The sequence below is a fragment of the Hirundo rustica genome, chromosome 16 (assembly GCF_015227805.2).
Source record: "Hirundo rustica isolate bHirRus1 chromosome 16, bHirRus1.pri.v3, whole genome shotgun sequence".
Classification (NCBI taxonomy): Eukaryota; Metazoa; Chordata; class Aves; order Passeriformes; family Hirundinidae; genus Hirundo; species Hirundo rustica.
Window position 1 is genome coordinate 13,989,278 of NC_053465.1, and position 16,973 is coordinate 14,006,250.

Consider the following 16,973-nt stretch of genomic DNA (forward strand, 5'->3'; position numbering starts at 1 on the left):
ACAGCATCTGTCAGTTCCTGGAGGCAGCAGCTGCACCTGGGATGGGAGGGTCTCCTGGAAATGCTGCTGCCTTTCCTGGAGGCCTTTGGGCCCAGGTGGGGCTGAGCTATGCAGGGCAGCTCAGAGTGCAGAGGAGCCCATGCCAGTGGAGCCCATCCCAGAGGAGCCCATCCCAGAGGAGCCCATCCCAGAGGAGCCCATCCCAGTGGAGCTCATCCCAGTGGAGCCCATCCCAGAGGAGCCATGCCAGTGCCCCAGCAGGAAGGGGGAGGCTAGTGGGCACCAGGGGCGGTTCCTGGGCTCCCCCCCGCTGCCGGCTCTGCCGCAGGGCCGTGCGGGCGCAGTGGCTCCTGCCCGATGCTGGTCGCTAAGCAACCGGCAGAGGTGGAGCTTCCCGGGTACCAGCACATCCCTGCCTGAGCCCTGCCTGCTCTGGCGTTCCCACATCCTCCCAGGCGGCTCGGTGGGAGCTCCTGCTGCCCACACCACCCTGTCCTGGGGCAGGACAGCACCCCAGAGGGTCCCTGGGCATCGCCACACCCTGATTTGGGGTTTCTCTGCCCGAGAGAAACCATCACCAAACCCTCCCCTGGGGAAGGAAGATGTCTTGAAGCTCTGTTGAGCTTTTTGCTTGGGATTCCCACCTCAGCACTACTTCCCTGCCTGGCTCTGGGAAGCAGGGCCAAAAGAGGGGAGCCCCAAGGCTCCTGCACCCTGAGACTCCCTGCAGTGCTCTGGATGGGCTGGGGGCTGGGTGTGTGGTGGGTGAGCTGGCTGTGGAATGCTGCAGGAGCAGCTTTCCCCTCTGGCACAGTTGTGCCTGGGTGCCTTGCATCCTCCTTAGGCTGTGGCTGTTTTGTGACAGGAACACTCAGGCTGGCACAGGAGGGCTGGGTGTCCCTCAGGGTGACCCCCAGCCTGCCTGGTACGTTGTGGCCTTGGCTTCTGTTTCTTTGTGCCCTTCCCAAGGCTGGGTGTTTGCAGGTGACATCCTGCAGGTGGGAAGGAGCCTTCCCTGTCTGCCTGGAGGATGGAGAGGATGTTCTGGGGGTGGCTTTAGCCCTTCAGTGCCTCCCTGGGGCTGGTTCATCGCATGCCATGGCACTGGAGGATGTTGTGTGCTGAGTGTTGAGCACCTGCTTTCTCCTGTCCAGCCAGTGCTCCTTGCTGGACTGTGCTGGAAGAGCTGAAAGGCCCAGCTGTGCCATCGGATCATGAATTTCCCCTCTCTCCACTCCTGCTGCATTCCCCACTCTGCTGACTGTGCAAGCCATGCCTTTTGAAAGGTTGGTATTTCCCTGGAAGAGGCACATTCCTGGCTTTGTGGGGCTGCCTGGGGTGATGGAGGGGACAAGCTGGGCAGCCTTTGGCTGTGCAGGCAGCCTCAGTGGACTTCCAGCCCCCCGGAGCAGTGGCAGGGATCAGGCAGAGGGGTGGGTTTGGCTGTGCGGGCACAGGGAATGCCTGCTTTGCTGTGGGTCCTGCCACGAGGGTCTATCCTCGATGTACCCGCTGCTCCCAAGTGCCAGACTCACGGGATCCTGTGCTCTGGGCTGAGTTTTGGGGTCCCTGTGAGCCTGCAGGCTGGTGTGGCTGTGCTGGCAGGAAGGTGCTGCGTGACAGCTGTCCCCAGTCAGGGAGGGAACTGGTGGGCAGCAGGGATGGCTCTGGAATAGCATCATCCCCGTGTCACCTCCACGGGCTGTGGGACTCTGGAGCTGCTGGGCAGGTGCAGCCGAGGCCCTGGCATGGCTGAGGGCATCAGTGGGGAGATGGGAGGGGCCCACGGGTGCCGAGGAAAGCAGGAAAGTCCCCAGAGCACTGGGGGACAAAGCAGGACATGGTCTGCCCCGAGGACAGTGCTGTGACACCAGGGCTCAGTGGTGGCACGCGATGCCCGTGGTGTTGCTGCTAGTCCGTCTGGTGGGAGAAAGCAGGGGACAGTGGGGGCTGCAGAGTCTGCTGGCTCTTGCCTCTCCCTGCTCCGTGGTGTCTGGGCTGTGCTTCCATCTGGAGGGGCACTGGGTGCTTGCAGGGGCTCACTCACGGCTCTCCCGCCTCCAGCTGGGGCATCTTTGTTTGAGCATTAATGAGGTTGTGGAAGGTGTTTCTTGCTTCTGAGGGGACACAGCAACTCCTTCCTGGTCTTATTTACTCAGCTGGGAGGTGTCACTCTAAAGGGTAGGAGTGAAATCTTGTTTAAAGGGGCCTCAAATTTCCCATGTCTGGCAAAAGGACCATGTCCTGCCGTGTGAGAGGGAGCAGGGAGGACGCTGCCTTTGCTTCCTGGAGGGCTCAGAGGAGGAGGAGGTGCCTCAGCCCCGTCCCGCTGGGATGCAGCAGAGGTCGTGCTCCTCTTCCCTGGTTTTTCCTGGTGCCAGAAGGGTTGGTGCCAGAGCAAGCTGGCAGGAGGGTTTGGTCTCTCGGGATGGGCTCTGCCCCGGCTGCTCTCGGCACTGGCAGCTGTCATGGTGAGCTGCCATCTCTGCCTGACTCCAGCCTGGCTCTAGGGACGACTCCCTGTCAATTTGGTGGCTTCTTTTCCCCCCCCAACTTCCTCCCGATTCGTTTTTGACGTGTGGCACAATGCCTCTGGAGCCGCAGGGATGCTGATCTTGACTTCCAGGCTGTGGTTTTGCGGAATAAGCTCAAGCTGCTCTATTAACCCCGGATCAGGGGCTGGCACCGTGGGCAGGAGGTCGCTGCCTGTCCCCTGCAGGCGGTGGTGCCAGGGAGGATGCAGCAGTGGAGGGGAGGCCCTTTGCTGCCCGTCAGCAGGGTCAGATGTCTCCGCGCTGCCCGGCTCGGGCATGATGAGCGAGCAGATGTCTGGGCTCCTGGCAACTGCTGACATCATGTAAATCCATAATTGCACAAACACACGTTCAACACGTGTCAGTGAAGGCTGGGCTGGCTGCAGGAGAGCGGGGAGGTGGGAGAGCCCCACGCCACGGGTTCCTTTCAGGTCGTGGAGCCCAAAGCTTGTGGAGGTGTCACGCAGGATCGCTGCCCTCACGTGAGTGTGTTCCCGGGAGATCATCCCACCCTTACTGCCTCTGCTCTCCTGTTTTTCCCCACTTGACCCAATTCTTCACTTGGCAGCTCCAGCCTGGCTGTCACGCTCCGTGTCAATGACGAGCCGCTGTCTGCTCTGTCTGCTTCAGTGGTGCCTCAGCCTGGGCTTGGCTCCTTTTCCCTGGCTCAGCATCCCTGGGGAACTCCAGGTCAGGTCAGTGGAGCTGAGCACACCAGCTCGACAGCCCGAGCTTGCCAGGCTGGCTCAGGGCAGGACAGCACCCACCTGTCTGGACAAAGGTGTCTGAAGTCACCAGCAAAGCCCTACAGGCTCTGTCCCCAGGAAGGGACCGGTCCAGCCAGCCTGGAGGAGCCCTTCCTGCCCTCCCTGGTTGGGCAGGCTCTGGGCTGGACCTGTCATCCGTGCCTGAGGGACAGGAGTGGACGTGTCGCAGTGGTTTCCCTGGGAGCAGCCTGCCGCGGTCAGTCCTTGGTGATTTCCTCCACCAGCAGGTTCACACCTCTTAGCTCTTCCCTTCCTGATCTGCAGAATCATTCAGGTCGGAAAAGACCTCCAAGGTCATCAGCTCCAGCCTGTGACTGATCACCACCTTGTCAATTAACTGTAGCACTGAGTGCCACATCCAGTCATTTCTTGACCACCTTTAGAGATGGGGACTCCACCACCTGCCTGGGCAGCCCCTTCCAATGCCTGGCAACCCTTTCAGTGAATTTTCCAAAATATCCAATCTGAAACTCTGCTGGTGCAACTTGAAGCTGTTTTGTCTCATCCTGTGTGTTGTTCCCTGAAAGCAGAGCCTGATCCCCTCTCGGCTGTCCCCTCCTGTCAGGGAGTTGTGCGGAGCCACAGGGTTCCCCCTGAGTCTCTTTTTCTCCAGGCTGAGCCCCTTTCCCAGCTCCTGGGGGTCCAGCCCCTTCCAGTTCTGTTCCCTTCTCTGGATGTGCTCCAGCCCCTCCAGGTCTCTCCTGTGAGGGGCCCAGAACTGGACACAGCACTTGAGATGAGGAGATGTGTCCAGTGCTGTGCTGCAGTGGGGTGGGACAGCTGAGGTCAGGACAAGGTGACAGAGCCCACCTGGGCTGGTGTGATCCCTTCTCACAGGCCAGGACCAAGGCATCTGAGGTGAAGAGGAATGTTCAAGCTGCCCTTCGCCTTCCCAGTGCGATGTCTTTGAGCTCAATACCGTCCTGCTGGGCAGGAGAACAACGTGCTCTCCTGGTCTGACATCCTTCCAAACACTCCTGGCCAAGGGCAGGGAGGGAGCAGGCTTGGGGGGGACTGGGGGCAGTGTGGGGCCAGGGATGGGTGTGTGGGGTGAGGCTGGGGGGGAACAGGGGGATGATGCCTGCAGGGAGGCGGGGATGAGGAGGGTGGTGGTGCCAGGGGAGGAGCAAAGCCTCTCCCAGCACCCCAGTGTCCGTCTGCTCCTGCAGGATTTGAGGTGGGATGCGGTGCGAGGCCAGCAGGGAATTGCTTTGCTGTAAATGGAGAACACCAGGAGAGAGTGTGATTGTCTGGGAAAGGACTTGGAGGCTAAAATACCCATCTGTGTGACTGGTCTGTGGAATTCTGAGTTGGACCCGAGGAGGGAACATGGGGAGGGGGATCGAGAGAAGTGTGTGGGGATGAAGGGTCAGAGAAAGTTTTGTACCAGAGGGCAAATTTTGGTGCTGTGATCACAAAGCTGTGCTATCCCAGCTAAGAGGGACCTGCAGGAGCCAGGCAGAGAGGAGGAGTGAACCCCAAGGTCCCTCCAGCTGCAGGCAGCTGGGTCTGTTCCCTTTAGGAGGAGGAACTGAAGTGTGGGGTTGGGCCCCAGCAGCACTCGGTGCCCAGCTGCCTCTGCCCTGGTGGACAGAGAGGAGCTGCTGGGGCTGCAGGGATCTCCCTGGGCACCTCCACAGGGCTCTGGAGACCTACTGCTCTCCAAAAGCTTCCAGATCAGCCCTGGGAAGGACCAAGGCTGGAACCTGATGGACCTGAGCAGGCACTTCCCACCGGGGATGGTGTCAGGTCCTGCTGGTTGGACGGTGGCTGGAGAGGGCTTCTATCACCCACCTGTTGGCTTCTCCGTGCAGGACTGAGCTGTCACTGCCACTGGATCTCTGCAGGGCTGCTCCATGGGGGGGTCACAGAGGCCTGGGACAGTGGGGAGCTGCAGGGCTTCAGAGAGTGAAAAGGCAGAAGGAGCTTTGCCCTGGCTGCTCAAGACAGGAGCAATAGCCCACATCTGGAGGGAGGGAGGTTTGCTGAGATGGAGAATACCTCTCTAAGCTGAGGAGGACAAAGCCCTGGTGCAGGTGGTGGTGCAGGAGAGGAATTATGGAATGTCAGACTGGTTTGGGTTGGAAGGGACTATAAAGCTCATCTAGTCCCACCCCCTGCCATGGCAGGGGCACCTTCCACTGTCCCAGGTTGCTCCAAGCCCCATCCAGCCTGGTCTTGGACACTTCCAGGGATCCAGGGGCAGCCACAGCTGCTCTGGGCACCCTGGGCCAGGGCCTGCCCACCCTCCCAGGGAACAATTTCTTCTTAACAGCTGCTCTAAATCTCTCTTAGGCTGGAATGGTTTCCTCTTGTCCTATCATTCTCTCTCCATGTAAAAAGCCTCTCTCTGTTTCTATTTCCAGTGCCCTTAGGCTCTGAGCTGTCCCTGGAGCCTTCTCCTCTGCAGGTGAACCCCCAGCTGTCCCAGCCTGGTTGCAGAGCAGAGGGGCTCCAGCCTGCAGCGCATCCTGTGGCCCTGGAACAGAAGCCTCATCCCCCTCTCCTCCCCAGCACGGGCTGTCCAAGGCTGGCGGGGCCGGGATGGATGGAGGTGCTCCCCGTGCTGAGCTGAGTGGCTGAAGCACCTCTTGAGGCATCGTCTCTCCGCAGTGGGGCTGCAGGGGGTCCAGGGGAGCCGCATCGGAGCCTGGCTCAGCTCTGAGTCAGCGCTCGGTGCCGGTGATTCACAGCGGCGCTGCCAGACGCCACGGGCTGCAGCACAGGGGGGACACAGAGGAGATGTTTTCCCTCTTCTTATCGGCATTTCCCGAGCCTGGCTGCCAGGTACGGCAGCTCTGAGCTGGGGAGATGTGCTCTGCCTGCTAAGGGAGCTCCAGCACATCTGGCACAGCTGAAAATCACAGAATCACAGAATGGTTGGGGTTGGAGGGACATTAAAGCCCATCTCATCCCACCCCCTGCCATGGCAGGGACACCTTCCACCGTCCCAGGCTGCTCCAAGCCCTGCCCAACCTGGCCTTGGACATTTCCAGGGATCCAGGGGCAGCCACAGGGTACCCTGTGCCAGGGCCTGCCCACCTTCACAAGGAACAATTCCTTCCCAGTGTCCCATCTAACCCTGCTCTCAGCCAGTGGAAGCCATTCCCTGTGTCCTGTCCCTCCATCCCATGTCCCCAGTCCCTCTCCAGCTCTCCTGGAGCCCCTTCAGGCACTGGAAAGGGATCTGAGCTCTTCCCAGAACCTTCTTTTTTTCAGGCTGAAATCCATTCAGCTATTCTGAACCAACCCAAGCACATGCTTCAAAACTCTTCCTTGGGCATCTTTGCATGTCCTCTCTGGGCTCAGATACCCTCACCTGGAGCCATAAGAACTGCCCCCAGGTGAAGCTCTGTCAGGGCCTTGGCCCATTCTCAGTGCTGTAGCTCAGAGTGGGGTCAGAGGCTGTTCTGCATCCTCAGTGCGTGGCTATGCCAGGGCTTCCCAGCCTCTGCTTTCCTCCTGAAGGACTTCTGCAGAGCAGGTGCCCTGTGCCAAGCTGAATCCTGATAGTGGGGGGGTTTTGGCTGCATTTTGCAAGTCATTGAGGAGTTCTCAGTTTGGGTGTTTTGTTGTGTCTGAGCATTTGGATGCCAAATGATTCTCCTCAGCTTTGTGAGGAAACAAATGCTGTTGCTGTAAATTTGTACAGAAGTGAGGCTGGGGAAATTTTTTCTTAGCAGAGTAGAGTCAAAGCCAGGTAAGAAAGGTTGTTCCAGGCTGAACCTCCTGCCATCCATCTCTGCCAAGGCTGCTGTGGGCCAGGCCAGGGGGGATGTCTGGCCAGAGTCCTTCCCTGGATGCTATTCCTGGCTCCTGTTCAATCTCCTTTGCCACCTTTTTAGTCCTTTCGTGTATCTGTGAGATGCTTCAGAGGATGGAAATTTCCAAGTTCCAGTTTCCCTGCAGCAGCTGGAACCCAGCTAAGCCACATGTGTGCTGCAGGACTCAGACAGAGTTTCAAACCCTCAGGTTTTGGGGTGGGAGCTGTGGGCAGGCCTGGAGACTTTGGTGCTTTGGGGTTTGTGCACGAGGGGTCAGGGTGTGTTGGCTATGTGGTGGTGACACTGCATTAATGTGGATAAACCACACATTATAAATACACCCTGAACTGCAAACAGGCAGGGAAAGCAGCCTGGGGAGGTGATCGCTGCTCAGAGACAACCAGGAACCTCTAAAGGCTGTTAAGCAGGAGGGAATGGGAGTAGAGCCATTCCCCAGGATGGGATGTGGGCACTTCTCACGTGCAGCAGCACCGGGGTCGAGGGCTCCCAGCTCCTGGGGGATGTGAGGAGCTGATGGGGGCTGGGAGCATGTGGGGCTTGTGGAGGTGGGCATGGGGCAGCTCCACTCCTGCTCCTCCAGCCTTGCTGGCATGGCCTGTCCCATCCCTGTCTCCTCCATGGAGGGTGGGGAGGGCTCATAGCACCTCTCCTCTGTGCCTTTGAGGTTCACCCTACACAAGGAGCTGCTCTGGGGAAATGGGGTGCTCCCCCAAACAGGTACCTGCCAGGGTCCTGGGTCTGGCCAGCACAGTTACTGGGGAGCTTTGCTTTTTGGTTGCATTTTGCAAGTCATTGAGGAGTTCTCAGTTTGGGTGTTTTGTTGTATCTGAGCATTTGGATGCCAAAGGATTCTCCTCAGCTTTGTGAGGACACAAATGCTGTTGCTGTAAATTTGTACAGAAGTGAGGCTGGGGAAATGTTTTCTTAGCAGAGTAGAGTCAAAGCCAGGTAAGAAAGGTTGTTCCAGGCTGAACCTCCTGCCATCCATCTCTGCCAAGGCTGCTGTGGGCCAGCCCAGGGGGGGATGTCTGGCCGTGGTCCTTCCCTGGATGCTGCTCCCGTTTCAGCTCCTGTGGAGCTTTGCTTCAGCGAGAGTCCAGGGGGTCATGGGGACCCTGGGCATTGGAGCACTGTCCAAGAGAAACTGGAGAACACAAGGATAGATATCAGTGAGCCTGGCTGCTTTGGGAGGCCCTGGAGGCTCCCTGGAGCAGTGGGACACCCCTGTCCCCCAGGAGCTGGGCATGGCACAGCACGTCCTGTCTCTGGGGGGAGGGTGGGTGACAGGACCCCGGTGTGGGCAGCACTGGGGGGGCTGTGTTGGGCTGGGGGCTTCCCTGCAGTGCAGTTTCAGTCCTGGGGTGGGACTGAGGTACCCTCTCCTGCACCCGAGTCCCCTCGGTGTCCCACTGTCCCAGGGTGTCCTCTCCAAGGAAGGTCAGAGCAGATAAAGGAGCCCGTGTGCTGCTCCCCTCCCTGCTGCAGCTCTGAGCTCACTCGCCCTCTCTTCTCCCCACTGATCCTTCTTGCATCCCTTCCCTTAAAAACATTTCTCTCTTTTCTTTGATAATTGCCTGTGAGGCCTGAGCACCCCTGAGGCCTCTGAGGTGCCCTTGCCTTGGCAAAAGCTGAAAATCCTCTTTCTTCCCACGCCTGGGCACCCACAGAGGGGCCCTGTCCTTCCCTGCAGCAGCCTGGGATCCGCTGTGCCGTGGGGACAGGGGATGTTTCCATGCATAGCAGAGGGTTCCTCATCTGCCCTCTGGATCCTCCTTGGAGCTGTGGGTCCTCCCCAAGGACAGGCTGCTCCCTGGTGCTCCTGTCCTGGTGGATCCCATCAGTCAGTGGCCCTGCTCCTGTTCCTTAGTGTGGTGTGGAATCCTGGCATGGACAGGAGGCATGTGTTGCACATGCGTGTGTCATTTAGTCTCATTTGGGGACACTCTGGGGTTTTTCAGAGTCCCAGTCCTGTTTCAGTCTGTCAGGGGTGGAAATGGGGCTCGTGGCTGAGCAGCCACAGGGCTGTCTCCATGACAAACGTGGCTGGGGAGGAACCAGAGGGAAGCACTTGTGTCTGTAGATGTCCAGAAAGTGTGAGCCAGGCATCCCAAAAATGGGGAACTGGGCTAAGCCCCACAAATATTCAAATAGCAGCACCTCCAGTGAGCGTTCTGAGGAAGGTGCTGAGGACAGAGCTGAGCAGACATTGACAGGGACAAGTGGTCCCTGGCCTCCCAAATCCTCCCTTCTCCTGCTGACACTGGAGAGGGCAGCAGGGACACATGTGGGGACAGTGTCTCCCTGTGACTGGGTGTGACCAAGGTGCCTGAGGTGCCTCTGATGGCTGGAGGTTACAGGGAATGATGAGCCCTCACCTGGATTTAAACCCTCAAGGATTGATGGGGCGTTTCCCTGTCAGGGGCCTGCGATGGCAGCTGGGTATAGGATGAGGTTGGTCCCAAATGCCAACATCTCCCACCTGGGTGAGGGGCAGGGAGGGTGCCTTGAGCCCCAGGTGCCTCAGTTTCCACTGTCAGGATTGGGTGAGCTCAGGGAGGGGACACAGGGAGGACAGTCCTTTCCCCCAGCACGAGGCCAGTGCAGCAGCTCTTGGCCAGTCTGGTCCCCACAGTCCCCTCCCCGAGCAGGCAGAGCCATCGTGGTGCAGCCCAGGGCCCAGCCCGTGTTCCCACTGCCCCAGGCACCCTTCCCCTGGCCCTGAGCTGTGCCAGCCCTTCCTCTGCTGGGGACTGCAGCCCCTTCAGCAGTGCCCCCAACACTCCCCTCCTTCCCTGTGGCCGTGCCAGAGTCTCCAGGGAGGGATGTGCCCAGGGCTGCTTCGGGTGACGTTTTTCAATTGATTTTCCAGCACAGGAGGGATTGGCTTTGCCAGCCCTCCCCTCCCTCCACCCCAGCTTTATTGCTACCAATTAATGAGGAACATGTTGGTGCTTGAAGTCGGAGGCTCTATCAGCAGCTCTCTGCCTTCCTCCAGGTTCCCAGATGCCTCCTAAAGGATGGCTGGCAGCTTTGCCAGGGTGATGGTGCAGGGATGAGACCAGTGCCTCTCTGCCCCCACAGCTCTGCTGAGCTCTCAGGGCTTCCTGGGACACTGAACTGAAACCAAGCCCAATTCAGCCCTGAGTCTTCCAGGACTGGAGCTGTGTCCCACTGTGGTCCGAGGGAGCTGGCTCTGCTTCCCTGCCTGAGTCACCAAATCGTGCTCCAGGTGGCAGTGGGGGATGCAGGCAGTGCCCTCCTGTGCCATGTGGGATCACAGGAATGCGAGGAAGCGGTGCCATGGGGTCAGCAGGAGCAAGGGAGGGCTCTCCAACAGCACTGCCTGTGCAGGAGCTCAGCTCAGTGCTTGTTTGGGGGACACTTCTGGGGCAGGGGGAGCACCTGTGGGGTTCCCAAACTGCTCCTTCACCCAGCAGGCGTCTTGGTGTGGTTTCTTGGTGGGTGTGCAGGTGCAGGATCAGGCCCAGGCCCATCTCCATGGGATCACTCAGGAATCAGTTGGGTCCTTGCTGAGCCTGTTGTCACCATGCAGTTCAGGGGGCTCCTCTGGGGAGTGGCTCTGTGGCTGATGTCCTTCTTCTGGCCCCATCCCTGCGCTGAAACACTGATGAAGGTCTCTTGGGCTCTGCCTCCCCCTGCAAAGCGCTGCCTGAGTTGGCCTGTGCCAGCCCAAAGGGTTCACTTGCCTGTCCTTAGAGAGGAAATGTGGGAGCTTGTCCATGGCGTGCCAAGAGGATGGGGCCAGGCTCTGCTCAGCGGTGCCCAGGGACAGCCCCAGGGGCCAGGGGCACAAAGTGACACAAAGAAAGGGCCCTCTGAGCTCAGGAGACACTTCTGCACTGGGAGGGTGGCCGAGCACTGGTGCAGGTGCCCAGGGACGTGGTGGAGTCTCCATCCCTGGAGAGACTCAAAAGCCACCTGGACACATCCTGGGCAGCTGGCTCTGGGTGGCTCTGATGGAGCAGGGGCTGGGCAAGGTGACCTCCGGAGGTGCCTCCAGCCTGAGCCAGCCTGAGATCCACTTCTGGAGCACAGTGCAGGGGGTCAGCAGGGCACAGTGGCACAGTGGGGTCCTCCCTGGGCACGGTCACAATGCTGATGCCACAAGGCCCAAGTGGCAGCAGGACCCCCTTTGAAACATGTAACTGTTTACATCTCCCCAATCCTTGTGCGCCCTGCAGGTCTCACCAGTCATGGAGCCACTGAGGTTGGAAAGGAATTGTGTGTCAAATCCAACCCTTAACCCTGCACTGTCAAGGCCACCACTCACCTGTGTCCCCAAAGTGCCACATCTGCATGTCCTTTAAATTCCCCCAGGGATGGTGACTCCACCAGTGCCCTGGGAAGCCTGTGTCAGTGACAGACCACCCTTTCCAAGATTTTTGGAGCCAAGAAAAGTTTCCACAGGCCCCTCTGCAGTTAGTGGGTAGGGGATGCCGTGGGTCCCTTTCAGCCTGGCCAGGGCCTGAGCCCCTTTCTCTGGGTCCATCATTGCTTCCTGCCAGGGATGGAGGGAAGATCCTTCCTGCCCTTTTTTCCCCCAGGCTACCTGATGGAGCCGCCCAGGCACTCTGTTCAGTTGTGGGTGACACCAGCCCTGACCAGTGCTGAACAGCCAAGAACTGGTAGCCCCCAGCCCCAAACCCCAGTGGCTGCACCCTCCTGGAGAGTTGGGAAAGGGGGAGATCCAGGGCTGGAAGATGCTGAGGCTGCCTAGGCACGGTGGGTGCTCCCATGAGGACCACAGGGTCTGGGGGAGCTGCAGACCCCACTGGCCCCTGGCTTGCCTGAATTGTGGGGATTGCACTGCCAAGGTGCAGACCAGGCAAGGATTTTGGAGGAGTATGAGTTTACTGGGAAATTTGGGCTTACTGGTTCTCCCTGGCTGCAGGCTTCTGTGTTTCAGAATGGGACCCCCTGGGCTGTCCCAGTTCAGTGGCTCAGGAGTTCCTGTGAAGGTGCCCAGCCTCAGGAAGGGCTCAGAGGGAGGGCTGTGGGGGCTGGGACCCCTTCCTGCCTGGTTCCCCCAGGGTTGATGTTCTTGGCTGGAACAGTCCATGAGCATCCCAGCCCATGGTACCACCTGGGGAGCTCAAAGTGCTGAGCAGCTGGGCAGCCTGGGTTTCTCCTTCTGCATCCGGCGTGGTCACCCTCACAGTGAGTGCCTGTATCCAGACAGCCTGAGCCTGTCGGGAGTCTCCCAGCACGTCCCCAGCCTTGTGCTTTGTCCCCGTGGGTTCCTGATGGCTCGGCATGCCCAGGATTTCCACCAGCATGTGCTGGAAATGGTGGGTCCTGCCTGGGCACAGCTGGCCAGGGTACCCCGGCCCCTGCCTGCCCCCCGGGACCCCGCCCATGTCCCTGCCTGTGCTCCGGGTGTCCCCAGTGCCCGCTGACAGCAGGACCTGTGGCTCTGCCCGGCGGGGTCGGGGCTGGGCTACAGGAATCCCCCTGCTGCGTTATGGGGTGCGAGCACCTCACAGAGTGTCCCCCCGTGCTTGCTCCGTGCCGCTGTCCCTCCCAGGGACGAGCAGGGCCCGTGTGCCCTGGAGACGGGGATGTGCCGGGTGTCACGCTCGGCCTTCACCCTGGACAGGGCCGATGAAAGAGCCTCTGTTCAGCTGCTGGGACCAGCCTGGGGCGAGCGGGGTGCTGGGTTTTGGTGTTGTTTGCTGCCCCGGGACCCACGGCGGGGCCGGGGAGCGCAGGACGGGGCCGGGTTACCTTGGGATAAAGCTGTGCAGCCGAGCTCTCCTTCCCTGCCGGGCGTGCGCAGGGAGGGATCCCGGCAGGAGCGCCCGGCCCGGGACGAGTCAGGCGTTTGGGGGAACGGGGGGCGATGGGCTGGCACCGGCATCCCCGGGGGACGCTCCGGGCACGCCCGGGAGGGCAGCCCGGCGCTGGGCAGGGAAGGCAGCCCCACTCCCAGCTCCCGGCTCGCAGCTCCCATCCCGTGCCGGCTGCGGCTGCAGTGCACATCCATCCATCCGTCACTGCGCGGGGCGTGGGAAGAGGCGGCTCTGCAGAAAGCGCTGCCTCGGACGCAGCGCCAGCCCGGCGGGATGAGCCGCGCCGGAGCCATGGGGAGCTGGCAGCCAGGTAGGGACCCCAGGGCCACTGCGCGATGCTCGGCGCCGCTGCTGCCCTGGGATTTAGCCAGCGGCGGCTGCCTGCGGACGGCTGGGGGGATGCGGTTCCTGGAGCCTGGGGGCGGTGGGGGTGCTGGGACTTGATCTTAGAGGTCTTTTCCAAACTTGATGGTTCTATGATTCTATGACGGGGCACTTTTACAGCTCGGGACGCTGCAGATCTGTGTCCCTGCCAGTCCCCTGTGAGGAGATCGGGGTTCAGTGTCCAGGAGCGAGGGCTCCCCTGTGTTTGTGATGCCCCCCTTCACCATAAACAGCTCATACGGTTCTCTGTCCGTGCTGCAGAGCAGCACAGGAGAGCTCTCAGGCTGCACTGCGGAACGCTTTGAGGATTTGTGTGTCCCGTGCCAGGGGGTGAGGTCCCAGGGGTGGCACTAGAGCCCAGGGGTGGCACTGGGGCTCAGGGTGCCGTGTGCTGCCGGAGCTTTGGGGCTGTTTTCCTTGGTTGCTGTTTCCGTGTCCCTGGAGGATTCCCAGGACTCCCCGGCAGGCTCCCCTCAGGTTTCCAGGATGGCTGCGAGGCACTGCCTGTACTCCTGTCCCCTGCCAGCTCAGCCTGCCTGCTCGGGGTGCTGGCTGCCACAGCCCTGGTGAGCATCTCCGTTCTGCCTGGGGGCTGGCAGGTCCCTGGGCCCCTGCCCCGTGCCATGCAGCCGCTGCCACCCCCGCAGGGTGCTCCCCATGTCCCTGTGTCTCTGTGGCAGCATCTGTCCCCCAGTGTGAGCCCACGATGTGAGGGAGGCTTTGCTGCCACCCTCAGCCCCACGGGCCCTTGGTGGGGGTGAGGGAGGAGGTCACTGGGTTGTCACCCATCCCTGTGCTCCCCACTTGAGCTGCAGTGCGTGGAGCCCAGTTTGGGCACTCGGCAGGGGGCTGCTGCCTGCATGTCGCCAAGACGCTCCGGAGGTGAAGCAGAGCCTCCACAGGGAGAGAGGGGCGTAACTGGGAGTCCAGGAGAAAAGGGGGATGCTCAGCATTGGAAACCAGCTGGGAATGACTGGGCAGGGGAGGGGAAGAGCAGGCTGCAGGGAAGGGAAGGCTCTGGGAGAGGAGCGCTGCAGAGGCTGGAGCTGGGATATGCTGGGAAAGTGCTGGGGCAAAGCAGCTGGGAAATCCACACTCCAGCTTGAAGGGGAAGGAGGAGGAAAACACCAAGGGGAGGAGGAGCAGGCAGGGAGATGATGGGAGGAGATTCCAGGCATGACAAGCAGGTCTGCCTCGGATCCTGCTAAGGCTTCCTTTGCAGTCACCATTCCCACGTGCCTGTTCCGGTAGCCTGGAGCTCCATCCGGCTCCAGCCCTCTCCGCTGAGGAGAACATCCCCCAGCCCCGGGGCAGGACCCAGCAGCCCTTGCTGGAATCTGGGCTTGTGCTGAAAACTTGCCCTTGCTGAAAACTAGGCATTGGGCACCAGGGCCTGGGGTGCCAGGAGGAGACCTTTGGCCACTGCCCTGCACAGGGCAGGGTCTGGGGGTCTGTGCCCGCTGCCTCCAACAGCCTCAGCATGGGATTTGCTCCAGTGGAACAGGCACGAGCAAGGCTGGGTGCTGGGAAGGCTGGTCTCCGGTGGGATGGCGTCCTGCTCCCACTGTAGCAAGTATTTAAAAATAAATAACTTTAGAACTCCATCAAGTTCACTGCAGTTGTGGTGTAAAGCTCTTTCACAGGTTTGTGACAGCAGATATTTCAGTGAAATTGTCCCCCTCTGGGACCCGTGTCCTTTCTGAACCTTTGGCCTCCACTCTGGAGTCTCTGCTGGGGCAGCAGGAGCTGAGTGTGCACAGGGAAGGTGCTGTGGGATGGGCTCCATGGCTGCTGCTCCCTGTCTGTGCTCCGCGGCCCCCCTCCCATCAGGGACAGCTCCTGCCCGTGGCACAGAGCTGCTCCCAGGGACAGCATCTCCTTCTGCAGCTCTTGAGGGCCATGGGAAAAAAGAGGGGCAAGGGGCTGGGACAGCTTGCACCGTGGGCCTTCGTGTCCTTCTCCCACAGCCTGGGTGCAGGTGAGTGCAGGTGACCAGACTGCCACGGAGGGTGGCAGCGTCCCACTGCGGGTGCCACTGTCCCCAGGGGCTTGGTGCTGCCAGGCTGGGGCTGACCCTCGGCTGCAGCAGCACTGGGGTGAGTGGCAGTGCTGGAGGAGCCCTGGCCTTCCCACTCAGCCCCGGGGTGGGCCAGGAACAACTCCTGAATGTGGCCCTTGTGGCTGTGCCCGGGAGCGTGGCAGTGCCAGCGTGGTCGCTCCGTCAGGGCTGTCCAGCTGCAGGGCTCAGCTGCAGCGGGGCCGTGCCTGGGGCCACTGCCTCTGCCAGCCCTGGCTCCCTCAAACAGCTCCTGTTCCCCAGCAATGACCCTGTGCATGGGCCAGAGCCTTCCCAGCAGGGCTGCAAGGCCAGAGAGAGGGATTCCCTGCTCTGGGAGCAGGGAGATGGTCCCTGGGGATTTACCAGGATCCCTTAGCAGAGCTCTGCCACCCTAGCACTGCTGTGCCATGCTCTCACTGGCTTTAGCTGGAAGGAAGTCCCTGGGATCAAGCTCCTGGCCCACCATCAGAAGGTTGGAACTGGAGCTCAAGATGCAAAAGTGAGGTGGGATAAGTTCCCAGCTTGCTACACTTAAAAAACCCCCTCATTTCCTCATGGATCACTGCAGGTAAAAAGTAGTTTGGAAGAAAGTTCAGAAATGTCAAGTGAAAAACTCAGCGTGTTTTTGGCCTGAAGTGATGCGTTGTCATTTTAGCGATTTCACATTGATTAAAAATTCACACACTGAGATCCAAGCGGAAGGGCTTGGGAATGATCTGCACAGGGACTGGGGCTGGGAGCGAGCAACTGCTTGAGTTCGCAGTGGAAAAACAGCAGCCTTGTTTCCTCTGTGGAAAAAACAAACCACTGGTGACCTCTGAAAGCTTCTGGTGGCCTTGGCCGAGCAGTGGTGTCTGCCAGGAGGAGCTGGTGCTGCTCAGGGTGGCTTGTCCAGCCTGTCATGGCCAGGAGAACATGGTTCTGGGACAAGGGGCTGAAATCCTGTCGCTTTGGGTGTGAACTGAGGTCTCTGTGGTGACCACACAGCCAGTGCAGGCACGGGAGAGGAATGTTCCCGGGATCTCCTGGCTGCGAATCCGGCGGAAGGCGTAGGCTTGACTCCCTGTCTTCTCCGTCACCTCCTCTCTGTTCCCTCCACCCCCAGAGCCAGTTTTAGTCATTTTCCTGGGAAGGTTTCACATCTTCCCACTGCTGAGGACACCTGAAGGGCAGCAGTGGGACAGGAGCTGTGGTGTGGGATGGGTTTCTTTGTAGCAGTGAGTCTGGGGGTGAGCTGGTGCAGTGGATCCACCGGGGATGTGGCGTGGAGGAGTGGGCTCATGTGAACCTCATGGAGTTCAACCAGGCCAAGTGCAAGGTCCTGCACCTGGGTCAGGGCACCCCCAGCGCAGGCCAGGGGCTGGGTGGGTTGAGAGAAGCCCTGGGAGAAGGACCTGGGGGTACTGGTGGGGACAGATTGGATGTGACCTGGCCATGGGCACTGACAGCCCAGAAACCAACCCTGTGCTGGGGGGATTCTGCCCCTCTGCCCACTCAGGTGAGACCCCTGCAGAGCTGCCTCCAGCCCTGGGGACCCAGCTTAAGAAGGATGTGGAGCTGCTGGAGTGAGTCCAGAGCTGGCCACAAAGGTGCTCCAAGGGCTGGAGTCCCTCAGCACTCAGACAGGCTGGGAT

The 16,973-nt window shown here is 60.3% G+C and overlaps 1 protein-coding gene across 10 annotated transcripts in view; it reads left to right on the forward strand.

Moving 5' to 3' along the window:
• The window catches only part of EPB41L1 (erythrocyte membrane protein band 4.1 like 1), a 65,445-nt gene that overhangs the window by 17,116 nt on the left and 31,356 nt on the right, over positions 1–16,973 (forward strand). Inside the window, exon 1 of one of the 10 annotated variants that reach the window (XM_040079715.2) lies at positions 13,096–13,206. The exons of the other annotated variants lie outside the window; for them this stretch is intronic. The gene's annotated coding sequence lies outside the window, so the exon portion shown is untranslated. Of the gene's footprint in view, positions 1–13,095; positions 13,207–16,973 lie in introns of those variants that run through there. 10 annotated transcript variants of the gene reach the window in all.